The sequence below is a fragment of the Hypanus sabinus genome, chromosome 2 (assembly GCF_030144855.1).
Source record: "Hypanus sabinus isolate sHypSab1 chromosome 2, sHypSab1.hap1, whole genome shotgun sequence".
NCBI lineage: Eukaryota > Metazoa > Chordata > Chondrichthyes > Myliobatiformes > Dasyatidae > Hypanus > Hypanus sabinus.
The window spans coordinates 135,845,232-135,864,506 of NC_082707.1; positions in this window are offsets into that span (position 1 = coordinate 135,845,232).

The following is a 19,275-nucleotide window of genomic DNA, read 5'->3' on the forward strand; positions in this document are numbered from 1 at the left end:
TGATAATGGAGGATGACTATTTTCTTTACTATGTGAACATATAGAATGAATATATGCTAATTTGCTAAGTAAATGACTAATGTATTATGCACTCATTTGTAAGTCATTCCTGAAACTCCTGAATCAAAGTATACTTAGATCTGCAAACTGATGTCTGGGCATTATGTGGCTTGAATTGAAATGGGTGGGATGGTAGTTTAACAGTTAGTGTGAAGCTTTGCAGTGCAAACTGCAAGATCATGGTTCAATTTCTGCCAATGTTTGTACGTTATCCCCATGACCGCGTGGACTTCCTCTGGGTGCTTTGGTTTCCTTCCACATTCCAAAGATGTACAGGTTGGTGTTAGTAAATCAGGGGCATGCTATGCTGGCCCCAGAAACATGATGGCACATGCAGGCTGCCCCCAACACATCTCGGACTTTGTTTGACATCGATGTAAGCAATACATTTCAATATATGTTTCAATAAAAATATGACAAATTAAGTTAATCTTTAATCTAACCTTTAATTGCAGAGGAAGTGGATCTGCTATTGTTTCACCGAGTCCAAGTGTTTCACTTCATACACAGCTTCAAGGCTTTCTAAGAAACCAGATCTTTCATCAATGACGCTGCTATGTGGGGCCAGTTCAGTCTGTGCACTTCATTTTATCTCACATTAGATTTTGGAACTGGAGTAGGGTATTTCTTGCTTGTGCATGTCCACCATTCACTAAAATCATAGTCAACAGAAATTTCCTCATTCACTTTCCCCCCTCCTCCTATAGCCCATAATATCCTCAATGATTAATATCCACATCAGCTTCAAATGTGTTCTAGGATATATCCTCCAGGCTCTTCTAGGGCAAGAAATTCAAAAGACTCATAACCCTTTAAGAGGAGATATTCTTCTGAACCTCAGTCTTAGGTAATTTATCTGATTCTTCCAGTGTCCTGGACCTGAAATGTTTCTCTTTCCACAAATGCTGCCTAAGTGTTTCCAGCATTACTGTTTTTATTCAGATTCCCAGCATCTGCAGTTTTTATTTTTATTTCCCTTACCTCTATTCACTTTTTCCTGCTGGTTAGCTATTCTCCTATTCCTGCTCATATATTACCTCTGATGTCATGGCCTCAAGTATTGCAAATAATCTTTCAGGTGACACCTTGGCTTTTCAAAATTCAAGTACATTACACATCCTGGCTCCCCTTTTTCCACCCGAAATGTTGACTGTTTACTCTTTTCCATAGATGATGCCTGACCTGCTGAGTACCTCCAGCATTTTGTGTGTGTTGCCAGTATTTTTTAGTATTTCAATTATATCTGTAATGTCCTCTACTGTAAAGACTGAAATGAGATGTACATTTAATCCTCCGCCATTTTCATGTTTCCTTTAACTCTTTCCCCAGCATCAGCCTATGCTCTCTTGGACTTTATTGTTCTCAAAAAATATGATCTGTCAGTTCTTATATTTTCACTAGTTTGTACTGTTATTTATTTTTTATAGTTTATTTTCTGTAGTTTTTTTTCTTTGTGATAAATTCTCCTTTGCCAGGTTCTGAGTGTATCCCAATTTTCAGGCACATTACTTTCAATGTGTTCTTCTCTGCAATTTAACTCCTACTTCATTTCTTTAGTTAGTCTTGGTTGATTCATTTACTGCACCCCTTCCCAATTAGAACTTCCTTCCTGACTGGAATATGTTTTTGCTGGGAGTCAAGAGTTATCTCCATAAATATCCACCTCTGCTTGTCTATTGTTCTAGCTACTAATCTATTTCTCCATTCCACTTGGGCCAATTCTATCTTCATTGCATTGTAATTATCTTTCTTATATCAGGCCTACATTTTATAATCTCAAGCTGAAAATTTAACCAATCATATTTTAATCATTATTTACCATGAGATCTTTTACTCTGGGATCATTTATTAGACCTGTCACCTTACAACATACCACTTCTGAAATCGTTTTCCTCATTTGGCTCTATAATTCAAAGCAAATATCTGAATGTGCTGCACAAATTGATTCTCCTGACTCTCATTTCAAATTTGATTAACACAATCAATAGAGTATTTGTCACCAATGACTAATGCACTACACTTTTTGCACTCTCACATATCATTTGCTACTCTATTTCTATTGTTCTGAACGGGCGGGGTGTGGCATTTTCTACACACTGCCCCTACCCCAAGCTTCTTTCCCGTTCCCTTTCTGTTTTTGAGGAAAGGACCATGGATCTTTTGAGTCTGGATCAACTCTTCCATTTGTACTTACTTCACATTTTATCTCCAAACCTACCCCACCAAATGTTTCCACCTGCCTGTCAATCTTTACCACAAGTCAACTATGCTATATATCAAGTTGCCATCTTTGATCTTCCTATAAGCAGGTTTCCATACTGGCTATCAAATAAGATTATTTATCCCTGTTACACTAGTTTATTTTTCCTGATACTGTGCATTCAGATATATAGCTCAATTGTTGTTCTTGTACTACTTTTTACATTAATACCCATCCGTTGGCTTTATTTTGCCTGATTTGCTTCTCACCCTTCTTTTCCCTCTCTTCCTCTTTTACTTTCTATTTTTCTGAGTTTCAGTTTTATCTTTTGCTCCCTCTCAGATGTCTCTCTCCCTTTGCCATATTAGTTTAACACTTCCCTGACAGCACTAGTAAAGATATCAGCCTTGTCAAGGTCTCACCTTTGCCAGCACACCTTGCAAAACATCAGGAATTTATATCTCATGCTCTCCCCACCATTCCTCCCCCCATGCCTTTTCTCACAAGCATTGTATTCTGCTCCTGCTGCTGTGCAAAAGCGGAGGTGATCCTGAGATTACTGTCTATATTCAATATGTAGGACCTTTTCCCTTTAGTTTAAACCTTTCTCACTGGTACTGATGTGTACCCAGAGGCTGTTCACCCTCACCCTCATCGTCCAGAATGCCCTGCAGCCACTCCGTGACATCCTTGACCCCGGCACCAAGGAAATAACAAACTGGAATCAGGTTTGCAATCACAGTACTCCACTTTGTTCCTGTGCAATTGAGTCACTTTTCACTGTGGCTCTCCCACTTGTTCTCCTCCCCTCCAGTACAGTGAAGGCACCTGTAACGCTAAGTACTTGGTTGTTACTGCATCTGCTGAGAAGCCATTGCCACTTTGCGTATGCACAATATTTCTTTAAGAGAGGGGATAACTTTAGGGACTCCTGCACTGTCTGCCTTCTTTTTTAACACTATCCATTCGTTTTCAACCTCTGCTGACTTAGTTTGAGGTGTGACTGTGGTAAACTATGTATACCTGTCTGAAATTGTCTGGACACGCCTCTCTGCTGACTGCTCCTGTGGCTCCTCCCACAGACCCCTGTATAAAGGCGATTGGGGCACTGCTCCTCCCTCAGTCTTCGAGATGTAGCGCTCCCTTTTTGCTGTTAATAAAAGCCTATCGTTCTCTTCCTGTCTCCGAGAGTTATTGATGGTGCATCAGTGATTGTGTCTAAAGGCATGCTTTCCACAAGTATCACAGCCTCATGGATGCTCTACAGAAACTCCTGTCCTAGCTCCTGCTCCAAAACCCAGACCCAAAGCCTGACGCACTTCCTGCACGTGTGTTCACCCCAACACCGGAAGATTCCCTGAATTCCTGCCTTACACAGAAGGAACATTCCACATGACGGAGTTGTCTTGTCATGTCTTGCCTTTAAAATATTGCTTTGACTTTCTGTAAATCAAAAAAAAATTAATTCAATTTTCTTTGCAGATTACTTTTGATGGCAATCTGCCATCTCCTCTATTGAGAGACAATAACCTTCAATCAGGAAGCCAGCAATGTGGATGTGTAGACACAGGCACATGACAGCAAGCAGTAAAGGATGTGTGGGGGGGGGGAGGGGAGGGACTATTTACACCTTTGTACAATACTGTGTATTTTGATTTTTTTTAAAAACACTGAAATATTCCCTGTATACAGCCTTTCATTTTTTCCTCAAAATAGGCTTTATTCATATGTATATATATATATACAAAGGAAGGAACTGTGAAGGGAAGAAAAAACTTCCCATTTTTGTCAGTACATTATGTAGTGTAAAACCTTAAAGGGAGAAAAAAGTGCAAACAAAACATAGCACCATTGTCACCACTTAACTTCCTGAGGTGGTACCCTTTCCATTGTTTAGGGGCTTCCCCACCCTTCGGTGTGTGGTAGTGGAAGAAACCTGCAGTATACTATGGTCCTTCTGATGCACCATCAATAACTCACGCTGAGACATAAGGCGAGATATCGGCTTTTATTGACTGGAAGAAGGAACCAGGAGTGAGTGTCCATCATACTATGTCCTGGAGACTGAGGCCGAGCGTCAGGCCTCAGATCACCTTTATACAGGGGCCTGTGGGAGGAGCCACAGGAGCAGTCAGCAGGGGGCGTGTCCAGACAGGCACACAGTTCACCACATCTTCACCACTGAGCTTCAGTGTATCCTCAGTACATATACCTGCAGCATTTGCAGTGCTGAAGGACCAGGTATCTTCCAACAGACCAAAGGACCTCCAGCAGCACCTGACGTTTGTCTTGATGGATGCCCCCGGGAACAACCCATAGATCTTTTACACAACTGCTGGGGATGAACCAGGACAAGGACTCTTTCATTCATACACACCCTATCAGCAAATCCACAGTGTGCTGTGATCAGCAGCAGAGGGTAGGTAAGCTGTGGAAATTTATCTGGGGATTTGGGATAATATTTGCTAGAATCACCATCAGGTGAAGTTGAGATGGTCACAAACAGCTGGTAAAAAATGAATTGTCAAATATCCCCCTTTCAACATCATCTCTACTTCCTCTCCTCCATTGCTTCCTCCTTCCCCAACTCTCTTTATCCTTGTAGTATAAAAAAAGACAAAAGTTGACCCACCTTGGTACTGAGCTTGGCCAGCTAATCTCTCCTCACCCATTCTGCCAACTGTTGCCCATTCTCCATGGTGTAGCCAGGCAGAAGTAGCATCAACACAGTGGTGTGTGGTAACACACAATGAATAGTAGTGTGAACTTCATTTGTCCATGTTGCACATGCTCTTCAGGCACACCAGAGCTATCAGCCACATCTACAGCAAGTCATTCCTCTCACCCAGCAATAGAAGAAGGACAAAATATATTTTCTATGATAAGAAATTGCAAAATGTTGATTTTCAAAGGACTTGTGTGTTGTATCAGATTACAGGAAGTTAACATTGAGATACAAAAGGTAAAATGTTAACTGATGTCATCCTAACCCTAAATGAATTTCCAAAGCAGCTTACAACTGCTACTATAAAATGCATTTAATGCTATAGATCTGAGAAAGAATTCTTGGGCTCACTTCATCTACGTACATTTGGTTTAAAGATAGCAGTGAATTATTTATAATTTTTGAATAAACGTTTACCAATAAAAGCTAAGAAGTCTTGGGGCATCCCAACCTCAGGATGCCCTGAAAAGCTTTGACATGTTGCTGCTGTCATTGCTTGACAAACAGAAAGCCACTCAGCATATCTACCTAGGCTATTGAAGGCTGACTTGCACAGAGTGAATAGTTACCTACTAATGACTAAGTAAGTACTGTAAATGTTGGTTGAAGTCTACATTTCACCAGACCACAGGGGGAAGCACTCCCTGCTCTTTTTGTAAAACAGTGCAATATGATCTTTTCTGTCCATCTGAGAAGATGAACGAATCATTGATATGCCACCTGATAGGAGAAGGAGAACCTCTAACACCAACGCTTTCTTTCCCTTGTTACTGTATTAGATTTTGTGCTCCTTCTTTGGCATGAAACGTGAAGGCACAATCTTTTGGAGGTGGAAGTACAGCCACTAAGGTGTAGCTGACACCTCCGTTCCATGATTGTAGATTACATAAATTACAAGATGAAATGACAGAAAATAATCAGTTTGGTGTTACATATGGTAAATACCCAACAGGCATATGATCACGGCAATCAGCCGTGGATATTTATTATATGACACTGAGCCTATTTTAATTATAGAGTGAAAGTTGTGATATTCTCAAAGACAACTGAGATAGTTTTATCAAACTGGAATACTTTGGTACATAGATGGACCATAAGATACTGAAAAGTTTTGTGTTTGTCTCAGTTCTTAAACATACAACATTCATAGCATGGAGTGAAGAAGAAATTAGAAAGACTCAGAGAATCAGAATGCAAGTCAGAACAGGTTCCATTTTCTTTCAATATGAACATCTGTTTTGTGATCACAGACAGATGTCTGGGAGGTAATTTGTCTCCATGCTGTGTTCTTAGAGAACTATAATAGGTATGGGAGAGAAAGTGGGAAACATGAGGGTGGTCTCCACAAAACATTTCCTACAGCTAATGAAAATTGAAACCAATTACAAATGATGTGAAAAAAGAAGCAATTTGTGCCAAATCTAGATCGCCCCCGAAGAAAAATGTGATAATGACCTGCTAATCTATTTTTGTGATATTGACTATGTGACACAGAAACTCCCAGAGTTACAGAGTCATACAGCATAGAAACAGAAGCTTCATCCATCAGGCCCATGATGTCCATTAAATCTCATTTCCAGGACTTGGTCAGTAATCAGACTTTATAATTCTAATGTGAAATAACGTCAAAGGGTCCTACTGAGAGGATGAGTGTGAAACATCCTCCAATGGCTGGCAATTCTGACAGTACAACACAGCTGCAGTACTGCACTGGTGTGTCAAGGAATAATAGTGTATAAACTAACAAACAATCTGCTGATGGAATTTAACAGGCTAAGCAGCATCTATGGGGAAAATGGAATTATGTTATGAATGAATCTCCTGGCATTTTGTTCCCTGTGTAAATACCTTACAAACACTGTTCATGGGAAAAATAGAGCACCAGTGTTGGAATCTGGTAGAAGTTAGTTTTAAATGAAGGGGAAGGAAGTTCCTCCCAGTCTGTTCTCCAAACTAATAAAGCTATACCTCTAATAAAGCCCACTGAACTGTACTGAATTCTGTCAACATTTCCATTTCATTTTCCTAACCGCAGGTTGCAGATTGATAGTCGTACTAGAATGGATAAAAGCAACAACATGGAGTCATAAGAGACTGTAGATACTGGAATCTGAACCAACAATAAACCGCCTGAGTCAGTCAGGGAGCATCTGTGAAGGCAGAGGGATAGTTGATGCTCTGGGTTGGGACCCTGCATCAGGATTTATTAAGGTAGGTTAAAGGAAGGTTAAATTTAGGAATAGTACCTCATGGTGGAAACCTGTGCAGTTTACAAATTTGTATGAACACTGAATTTTCCAATTTCAAGTCATCTCCTTTCCTTGTTATTTTCTCTCTCCTCCTGGCCCTACATCCCCCTGCCCCTCCACATCAGTCCCCTATCACACAGTTTCTTTATCGTCTTCCACCAATCAACTCATCACCCGCAAACTCCTCCCACTGGGTCCCCTCCCTCCACCTGTTTCCGCATGGTCACCTTTTTTATTTGATTCCACCTTCCATTGTCCTTTCCAATCAGATTCCATCATTTGCAGCCCTTTTTTTGTGACTATGTATCTCATCCCAGCCTCCTGTCACAATTTCCACTCTTCCCCCTGCATTTGCCTATTACACCTCCTCACTAACACTACCCACCTCTTCCTTTCACCTCTTTATACTGACCATCTCCCCTATATCTTTCAGTCCAACTGAAAGATACTGGCCCAAATCGTTGAGTGTTCCTTTTCTTCCACAAATGCTACCTGACCCATAGACAGCCCAAGCCCAGCTGTGAAAAGAGAAGGGTTGAGCATTGAGCTAGAAACTCCACTTTGTATAAAAGCAGTGCAACAGAAATCCCAAACATCTCATTCCTGTTAGAGAAAAGTTCTTCGTCTAATGACTGACCCAGGACAGAGGGCTCTGGCAAGCTGCTGCTCGCAGTCTAGGCCCCAGTAGGGACAATCGGCTTAAGAAGATTCCAGATTAATTTAAGGTTAAACTTTTCAACAACTAATAGAAGTGAGGAGGGTCAGCAATGAATGAGGCATTTTCCAAGACTGAAAGTGGATTTGAAAAGGTCATCTCACAATTATCGGCTGGTAGGTAGGGTGAAGTGTGGGTACTTGAATTCTGGGCTAAAAGCAAAAACAATAAGGAAGGCATGAACATCTAAAGTTTGATGAAACCAGAGCAGGGAAGTTCAAAATAGCAGAGATTACAGGACATTAGCCACTCATAAATAGACAACAACAGAAGTAAAAAGGCAAGTATGGAGTGAGGGCACAAACATTTAAGATAAAGATTAGGATGGAACATAATGTGAGACAGAAGAAAGGCAAAAGAAGTACAGATTAGAATCCAGAAAGTGACATGGGTATGGTAAGTTTATTATTTTTGGACAAACTTACCATACCCATGTATGGTAATACATTGCCGAAAGAAACACATTCACTTAAATATTGCTCCAAATGTCCCCAGGATCCAGATTAATCTCCAATGGTTCTCTCCAAATTTTATTTGAAAAATAAAGCATAAAATTCCAAAGTATTACACGGCCAATAAAAACTGACTTTAATTGCGTTGGATTGGCCTTTAAATTGATGCAGCAAAACCATTTGACATTTTTAGCATCGACTTGTGTTCTGTTTTTGAAAAGGAAAGGACTTAACTTTCCTTAAAATTGGATCAAGACATTGTAGATATCTCGGAGATGATGTGGGAGGATAGGTCTTTGGATCACGGGCAATCAGAAATGGTTAAATCACAGCTCAACTTCATAATTTTGTTTTAAGTGGTGTATGTATTAACCAAGTCTTATCAGCCAGTGAGTTGGAGGAGGAGCCAGGTGAGTCACACACATCACATAATCTATTGTATAGCAAAGTCGATATAATTAGGTTAACTGTGCTAAAATAGTCAGGGCCTCATTTGCATCTCTCCAGCTCGCCGCCTCTTTGATTTGGACAGTGGGAGATGGGGAGTTTGGGCAGGGCCTTGTGGATGAGTAGGAGAGTGGGAGGCACCTGAGGTGATCCTTCTGGTCTCACAACTTTGAAACGTTTCCAAGCAGGGCCTCTTTATTCTGCAGAGCTGGACTCAGTCAGTGCGACAGGCATGATGGGGAATAAGCAGTGGACTGGAGCCGAGACCACAATCACGTCAACCAGAATGGTGGAGCAAGCCCAAGGTCTGACTTCTGCTTCTTATCAATAATTGGGACCCTTGGATACTTAACAGAGGGCTCTGCTAAAGTAAGAGGTCCAGGGGCACTGAGCAATTAAAGTTGGTATGTTTTTGGAAGCAAATTGAACTACGTGGCCACCCATTGCTACCAGGCAGTGAAGCTTACCATGGCCTTTGTATTCTGCCATAACCCTGCTGCATGATGAACTGTTACAGCAAATCTCCACTAGGAACCATTTGAAACAAACAGCTTCTGAAGCCAGTGATTTTTTTTGTGCAACTAGCTCTGAATTAAGTTCTGTAATGGAACAAAATTAGACCAAAAATTGTCTTGGGTCTGGTCATCTGGACAGAGAGGGTCAAACAAGCTGACCTTCCAGACCTAATGCCATGCCATCACCTAATCAGAACCGTTTGTTTATGTCCTCCTTAGTCATGAATATTTACCAAAATACTTCTAAATATCTTTATCAAATAAAATTAACACAACATTAATATTTGATTAAAATATTTTAAATTCTGTGAGGTATTCATCAGATTAGATTAGTTTATTGTCGTTTACACCAGGGTGAAGGGTGCAATGCAATTCCATGCTCGTGTGAAGCTCAGAGTAGACAGTATACATGGTAATACTAAATACAATTAATACAGTGACAAGAGCAAACCAGCTTGCCTGCTCTCCCTGTGATTACATGGGTTTCCTCTGGTGGCCAAAAATGTGTACACTGGTAGGCTCATTGGCCCCTGCTGTGCTGGTCGGGGGCACCATCTGGAATGGGGAGCTTATAGAATGTGAGAAGAATCAGTAACAGAGGACAAAATAAGTGGCAGAATGGAGCTGCTCTGTAATTCAGCAGTGACTGATGGGCTGAGTGGCCTCCTCCTAAGTCATGAGGAAATAGGGAAGAAGGATGAGGAGAGCAGACGCACAAGATCTCCACCAGCTTCAGGTTCCCCTTCAAGTCACACACTATCCTGACTTGGAAATATATTCATGTTCAAAGTACATTTATTATTAAAGTACATATACTGTATACAACCTTGAGACCCATCTCCTTGCAGGCAGCCACAAAACAAAGAAACACAATAGAACCCAGTTTTAAAGAACCCATTTTTTAAAAGCCCATCAAAACAACCACTATGCAGGGAAAAAATTGTATAAACAATAAAAGTAAGCAAATAACATTCAGAGCTGAAATTCAAAAAGTGAGACCACAGCTTCAAAGCCAGTCACAGGCTACAGCCTCAGTTCAGTGCAGACATGAGTAAACTTTGCGAGTAGCAAGATGAACACTGGCCCATATCTCGGCTCTGTCTCCAATACCCTGACCTTTTCAATCTGTTTAAATCAGCCAAATAGTGGGTCGTTCCAAGCTTTTGAACCCAGGCCCTGCCTCGATTGGTCAAACTCAGCTTGTTCCTTGCTCTCTGCCTCACCTCGATTCTGCCACTTCCAATTGCCTCCAAGTCCACTCCAGCAGTCAGACATTGATTTGTTCCCCACTCTCAGGTCCAAGCCCCACCATTTCAACTTGGCCTGCACACATCACACCATAATAACCCTCCACCTTTAAGACTTCAATTCATACCACAAAAATGCCAGGTCATACAGACGGATCAAAAACTCGATTCCAATAGGAAATTTATAGGCTATTGATTGCAGTGATCGTTTTCCAGAAAAACTGTGATTAATAAAGTAGGTCATAGTTTTTCCTGATGCCAACAAGTCATCGCTGTGCTCCACCAGTGCCATCTTAAGCTGGACTTCTTCATCACTGGGTTTAATATCTTAAACTTGCTCCCCAACAGCAGTCTCAAGGACTAGTGGGGACAGATAATAAATGCTGTCCTTGCTGGTCACACCCAGGCTCTGAAGATTTAATATAAAAATCCAGAAGAGAAGATGGGTAGCTCCAGTTTATTGGAGATGGGATCACTGGAACAAGAGGTGGGCACCTGAATTAACAGTAGGTCCCAGAAGATGTGAATAGAAACAGGGTGTAAATCAGGAAAATGTTTGGATCTGTGACAAAGGAGAATGCAATAAGCTGCGTAACACCTTACCTCAACCTTGCTGGTAGCAAAATCCATATGGAAAGCAACAGCAAGCTCCCTCAATACTGCATGTCAATTACACCTTAAGAAAATCAAATTTGTGTGTCTTTAAAGTATTTACAGTTTGAAATAGACAGGACACATGAAGGTCATAACACGTGCCAGAAAGGCCCACATTACCGTCACTTATCATAATACCTGCCACCTCTATTATCTTCAGCCTTTTATCTGACAGAAAATAAACAGTTAAAAGGTTTTTGTCTTTTAGTTTCAGCAGTTGGTTACAGGCAGACATTCAAAATCTGTGATTTAATGGCAACTCATCAGACACAGTATATAACAACGTCAGAGCTGTTGATTAATGAAGTTGGAGTTTCTTGGCTTTAGTCTGGCTCTCTAGTAATACCAAATATCGTTGTTATCTTTAGCCTTAATCTGGCTTTATAGTTCCACAAAGGTGATCTATAAAGATCAACAAAGGTATCTATAAAGCAAAACTTCCCAGTGGCCAAACATTTTAATTCCCTTTCCCATTCTTGTTCCAACATGTCGGTCTACGGCCTCCTCTGATGCCACGACAAGGCCACCCTCAGAGTAAGTGGAGCAACACCTTATATTCTATCTTGGCGGCCTCTTACCTTACAGCATGAATATCAATTTCTCCTTCCGGTGATTGATAATTCCCTTCCCACTTCCATCTTCTTCTATTGCCCACTCTGGCCTTTAACCCCTGGCACCCCTTCTCCTTCCCTTTCTCCTGTGGTCCACTCTTCTCTCTTATCAGATTCCGTCAACCTTCAGCCCTTTACCTTTCCTATCCACCTGGCATCACCTATCAACTTCTAGAAAGCCTCTTTACCCCTCCTTCAACCTTTTTATTCTGGCATCTTCCCCCTTCCATTTTAGTCGTGAAGTAAGATCTCAGCCCAAAATATCAACTGTTTGCTCATTGCCATAGAAACCACCTGACCTGCTGAGTTCCGCCAGCATTTTGTGTGCGTTGCTTTGGATTTCCAGCGTCTGCTGACTTTCTCATGTTTAAGATCACCAGTTATCTGGTTTTATTATATGCAGAGGCAACATGGGCTTTTCTGGCACAAATACAGTAATTATCTTCATGGATCCTAGTTAGTCCAAATGCTAACTGGTTTTACATTATGTAAATTTGATCTTCAAAGATAGAAATCGATATGTAGCACTAAGGCAGGGTGCTGATGAATTGCTGAATTGGACGTAAAAAGGAGAAAAACAAAAGCCCAGAAACATTTTCACAAAGGAGAATGAATAAAGGTATTCCTGAATGTGCCTTTTATGTCTAAAACCTAATGTGCAAACATCCCTGCTTCATGATAGTCACTGAAGCAACATAAAGAACAGTTCAGATTTTTTTTAAATCTACACTTCTCAGCACTGAATTATTCTGTTCCAAATGTAATGTATTTACTTTGGGTGAGCAGCTTCACAATCAAGATTAAGATCCATGGAAAAGCAGGCTCTGTGGGATACAAAACAGGCAGCTTATCCAATCACTGCATGTCTCTGCACCACTGCCCAAGCTAAATCTTCATGTTCAAGTTCAAGTATAATTGTCATTCAACCATACATGAGTACAGGCAACTTAAACAGTGTTACTCGAGGGCCAAGGTGCAAAACACAGCACCAACAGTCACACACAGCACAAGACACATATAAGAAAGCAAGCACATATAAGATGCCATTGAAATGCAATCACACAAAAGCATAATCTTCTGTAACAGAGGAAGCCTTTCTTAATAATTATCTGGCTTGTGAAACTAGGGTTGCTTCTTACAACACAGCAGGAAGCCATTTGGTCCACTTAATCAATGTAGCTCTCAGCAGAGCAATCCCATCAATCCCACTTTCTCTCTTTCTCACTGTTTCCTGGTACTCTGTAACTCATTCTCTCTCTCTTGTACTTATTCTGAGGAGACTTCAGCTCTGTTGAACACTTCACCGGACTGGCACTGTCTGGAGAAGCAAAACCACAAATGTACATTTTAGCCATTCCAAGGCCAGGAACATTAAACTTGTATGTCTCACCTGACCAGCTCACTGCCCCCAGGGTCTTTACTCAATTTCCCACCATGAAGTAAACACATTGAAATAGTGTGGTCTTTTCCAATGCACTGATTTATTAAGTGTGGTTCTTCCCTTCGGAGCTGTGGATTTGGGGACAGGAAGTTGCATGTACTGAGATTTTGTTTCTAGTTTATCCTGCAGAAATGAAAGCAGCTTTGTGGAGTCTACCTTTTCAGGGCCAGACTGCCGAGCCTTGGGGGTAGAGGGGGAAGAGTCTAAGTTTTTTTCTGTGGTCACCTATCGCCACCTTGTGGAAGTTTCTGGTTACTTGATTTGGCGAAAAGTTTGGGCAAATGAAGTTGCATTACATTTAATCTATTGTTTAATAGCTGCCATGTAAAGTGCAAGTCTCTATGGCAATCGACTCTGAGTGAGAAAGCTGCAGATTCAAGCCTCACTCTGAAGACTTGACACTTGAGCAAATAATTACAGATGCAACCTGGGTGCTAAAGGATCATCATGAAAAGACATGAAGTTTCTTTCGCTAGATGAGTGATCTAAAAGCAGTACTGTGGTTAGCAGGCAGCACTTACACAAAGAGTCCAATAAATGTGGTTTCAATTCCTACTCCACTGGTCTGAGCAGACAATACAATCTGTCAAATCAGTCCTGGACTGAGGGAGTGCTGCTGAAAGTGAGCTCTTTCAGATAAAATGCAAAATCAAGGACTTGCCTGCCCCTTCAGGTGGAAACAGATGCTACCGCAATGCTACTGTAACTGACAGCAGGGAGTTCTTTATGTTCTGAACATTTTTATCCTACATTCAACAAACAATATAGAATATCTTATCGTTTGTTTCATTGCTGAAGTATATAAATATGCTGCCATTTTGTGATTCCAAGAGTATTTCAATGACTGCAATGTGCTTAGAGGCTTTCAGAATGCGGGAGTTGTATAAAGAAAACTTGGTTGATGTCAAGACCTGTAAAAATCTATCCAAATAAACACTAGCTTCAAATACTGCCTACAATGGATTTATCTTTGTAATGGCTGAAATTCATCAGCATTGCCTCCAAAAATGGAGGGTTATGGGGTAGTGTGGGTTTAATACTTTTTTTAAAGGATTGTATGGGTTGGCACAACATGGAGGTCTGAAGGGCCTGTACTGTGCTGTAGTGTTCTATGGTTCTATTGCCTTCCTGCCTTTCTATTACATATATAATGAGCAGCAATGACTCCAGGCCAAACTTGAATAAAAGAGGTAGATCTTTGTTATTGTCTAATAAACTAGACATTTTAAAATAAATTACCAATGCTGAATCTGAGGGCAATGAAAGTTTGTCCAGTTTCAGGTATTATTTTATCCACAAATTAGTAGCAGCAGTACTCTCAATGGATATGATTAAATATTCTCGCTTCAGCCTGATACAGCTAAAAAGCACAACTGCTTCCAAGGTCAGTCCAGTCAGCAAAGATGTCTTAATGTCTTAATTCATTGCTTAAAACTGATGGAAACAACACTAATTGTGGGCGGAAATGTCCACGTAGGATTCCATGGAGGAAGCGTGAATATAGATAAGGGATACAACTGTGTTTAAGGGAACAGGGTTTTAAACTTCCAATACTGACTATCTTGCTGGCAAATGTGCAGTCTCTGGTGAATAAAATCAATGATCTGAGAGCCAGGGTGCTGAATCAGAGGGATATTAGGATCACATGTGTCCTTCGTTTCACAGGATCCTGGTTAATCCCTTCCGTACCAGATGCAGCAATTTGGACTGACAGACTTACTATAGACTGTCAGGATAGATTTATAGAGTCTCTCAAAAGCAGAGATGGAGGAGTATGCCTCATGATCAACACTTCTAGATGCACGAATATATCAGTGCTGTCCCAATTCTGCTCACCAGACCTGGAATATCTAGCAGTTAAGTGCCGTCCTTTTTACCTACCAGGGGAGTTCTCCGGGATCATTTTGGTAGCAGTATACATTCCACCTCAGGCCAATGTCAAGCAGGCTTTAGATGATCTGAGCAATGGGATCAATATGCACGAAACAGTGCTTTCACCATCGTTTTAGGACATTTTAACCAGGCCAGTCTGAAAAAAAATCACTAAGCCATTACCATCAACATATCACTTGCAATACTAGAAGAAACAACACACTGGACCATTGCTACACCACCATCAAGAATGCTTACTGTGCTATTCCACACCCTCTCTTCGGGAAGTCTGATCATCTGGCTGTTCTTCTACTCCCTGAGTATAGGCAGAGACTGAAGACTGTAGTACCAGTAGTGAGGACCAAGAAGGGATGGACAAAGGAACCACAGGACCGCCTTCAGGACTGCTTTGAATCAGTGAACTGGACTGTATTCAGGGATTCATCTTCAAACCTGGATTAGTATGCTGCATTTGTCACCAACTTCATTAAAACCTGTGTGGATGAGTGTGTGCCTACAAAGACTTACTGTACATTCCCAAACCAAAAGCCATGGATGAACCAAGAGGTACGTCATCTGCTGAAGGCTAGATCTGTGGCATTCAAGTCTGGCGACCCAGCACTGATTCAGAAAACCAGGTATGATCTGTGGAGGGCTATTTCAAGGGTGAAGAGACAATTTCAAACGAGGTTGGAGGCAACATCAGATGTACAACACCTCTGGCAGGGTTTGCAAGACATTACGTCCTACAAAGCAAAACCCAGTAGCATGAATGGCAGCAATGCTTCACTACCAGATGAACTCAACGCCTTCTATGCACGCTTTGAAAGGGAGAACACAACTACAGCTGTGAAGATCCCTGCTGCACCTGATGACCCTGTGATCTCTGTCTCAGAGGCTGATGTTAGGCTGTCTTTAAAGAGAGTGAACCCTCGCAAAGCAGAAGGTCCCGATGGAGTACCTGGTAAGGCTCTAAAAACCTGTGCCAACCAACTGGCGGGAGTATTCAAGAACATTTTCAACCTCTCACTGCTATGGGTGGAAGTTCCCATGTGCTTCAAAAAGGCAACAATTATACCAGTGCCTAAGAAGAATAATGTGAGCTGCCTTAATAACTATCACCTGGTAGCATTCACATCTACAGAGATGTAGATGTGAAGGTTGGTCATAACTAAACTGAATTCCTGCCTCAGCAAGGACCAGGACCCATTGCAATTTGCCTATCGCCACAATAGGTCAATGACAGATGCAATCTCAATGGCTCTTCACATGGCTTTAGACCACCAGGACAACACGAACGCCTATATCAGGATGCTATTCATCGACTATAGCTCAACACTTAATACCATCATTCCTGCAACCTGATTAAGAAGTTGCAAAACCTGGACCTCTGTACCTCCCTCTGCAATTGGATCCTCGACTTTCTAACCAGAAGACCACAATCTGTGCAGATTGGTGATAACATCTCCTCCTCGCTGATGATCAACACTAGTGCATGCACCTCAGGGGTGTGTGCTTAGCCCACTGCTCTATTCTCTCCATACCCATGCCTGTGTGGCTAGGCATAGCTCAGATACCATCTATAAATTTGTTGATGATACAACCATTTTTGGTAGAATCTCAGGTGGTGACGAGAAGGCGTACAAGAGTGAGATATGCCAACTAGTGGAGTGGTGTCACAGTACGAACCTGGCACTCAACTTCAGTAAAACAAAAGAGCTGATTGTGGACTTCCAGAACAGTAAGATGAAGGAATACATACCAATCCTTATAGAGGGATCAGAAGGGCAGGGAGTGAGCAGTTTCAAGTTCCTGGGTGTCAAGATCTCTGACGATCTAACCTAGTCCCAACATATTGATGCAGTTTAAAAGAAGACAAGACAGCAGCTATACTTCAATAGGAACTTGAGAGATTTGGTATGTCAACAAATACACTGAAAAACTTCTATAGATGTACCATGGAGAGCATTCTGATAGGCTGTATCACAGTCTGGTATGGGGGGTGTAGTGAGGGCTACTGCACATGACCAAAAGAAGCTGAAGAGGGTTGTAAATTTAGTCAGTTCCATCTTAGGTACTAGCCTACAAAGTACCAAAGACATCTTCAAAGAGTGGTGTCTCAGAAAGGCAGCATCCATTATTAAGGACCTCCAGCACCCCGGGCATACTCTTTTCTCTCTTTTACTATTAGGTAGGAGGTACAGAAGCCTGAAGGCACACACACAGTGATTCAGGAACAGCTTCTTCCCCTCTGCCATCCAATTCTTAAATGGACATTAAACCCTTGGTCACTAGCTCACTTTTTCAATATATATTATTTCCATTTTTTGCACAATTTTTAATCTATTTAATATACATATACTGTAATTGAGTTAGTTATTATTATTTTATTCTGTTTTTGCCTTCTACGTTATGTATTGCATTGAACTGCTGCTGCTAAGTTAACAAATGTCACAACACATGCCCGTGATCATAAACCTGATTCTCATTCTGAAATTAGTTTTACTTGGGAGTTCATTTCCCTTGAGGGCTAAAGTTCAGTTCCTGGGATATAAGGGAAGAACCTTCACTAGTTAGAAAGCCCATGTTAGAAAATCAGAAGCAATGGCAGAAATTGAGGCCTCTGATGATGTGACTTTGATAATGACAATTACTATAATGTGACAACGAGGCAGAGGTGGGATCAAATGACAAGTTACCTTATTTACCAAATCAGACCATACATCCCTGGATAAGGTCATGTCGATGAGGATGGTGAATGGCAGGTGTCCCTGAGGGCCTTTAGAGGAGTCAGTGCTGGCAGAGTAGATAAATCATTGCTGGGAATGCTTGGATAAAATCTGGAGGGTAAAAATAGAAACCATCAAAGTTGTGCAAACATGTGCCGCTGTATTTTCTCAGTAAACTTCAAAGTGAATTTATTAGCGAGGTAAATATACCATATACAACCTTGAGACTCATCCTCTTTCAGGCAGCCATGCAAAAAAAGAAGCACAATGGAATCCACAAAAGAAGCAAGAACAATAATCGTCCAATGTGCAAAAAAAAAAGAAAAATGGTGCAAGCAATAAAAAAAGTAACAAATAACACACAAGCCCTGAACCACAGAGTAAGTTCACAGCCACGGAGCCGGTTCAGCTCTAAGGCAAGTGAAACTGATCCAGGGACCCTTTGACTGCAGGCCACACTTGCAGGATCAGTTCAGTGCTGAAACAAGTGAAGCTGGTCCAGGAGCCTGATGGCTGTAGGGCAGCAACTACTCCCAAATCTGACGGCGTAGACCCAAGACTCCTGCACCATCCACGCGATGACAGCAGCAAGAAGAGAGGGAGACAGGTCAAACCCAGGCAGGTGGGACTGATTCAGGTGGGGGATCTTGGTTGACACCGAGAAGTGAGTTGAACACCATTTCAACCCCCACCCTCGGCTGGCCTCAATGCCTTTACCTTTTAATCTGATTTGAAGTTTAAATTGGTTAAACATCAGTTTATTTTTCGCTTTCAGACACAGTTCCCACTGTTTCAATCCAGCCTGAAGTCAACCTGAAGTTCAAATGCACATCATGCAACATGAAATTACAGATTGCAGATTGTAGCGATCACAGTCTAGAAGAGGTATACTTAGTAGAATAGCTAGCAGTTTTGTGAGCTCCCCGCAAAATGCCTCCGTATACTGATGGTGCCGTCTGAACAACTGAAAAGGGCATCATGTTCAGCAAGAACATTAAGAGAGCTGCCGAAGTATGAAGCTGAATCTGAAGCACATTGCAGCTCCTGCAATATTAATTTCCTTAAGTTAGTCCTTTTTCTGCCTTGTTCATTCTTTTACAGTGTTGCAGTTCTTTATAATTTCTTATCACAACCCATCAGGATATTTTCCCTTCTCCCCCTTTTGGAGTCCTGATGAAGAGTCTCAGCCCAAGAGGTCTCTCCACAGATGCTGCCTGGCCTGCTGAATTCTTCCAGCATTTTGTGTGTGTTCCTCTGGATTTCCAGCATCTGTAGAATCTCTTGAGTTTAGGAATCACTCTGTAATCTTTAGAATGTAGGAGAATGTTAAACAACGCAATCACTAATCCTACAGTAAT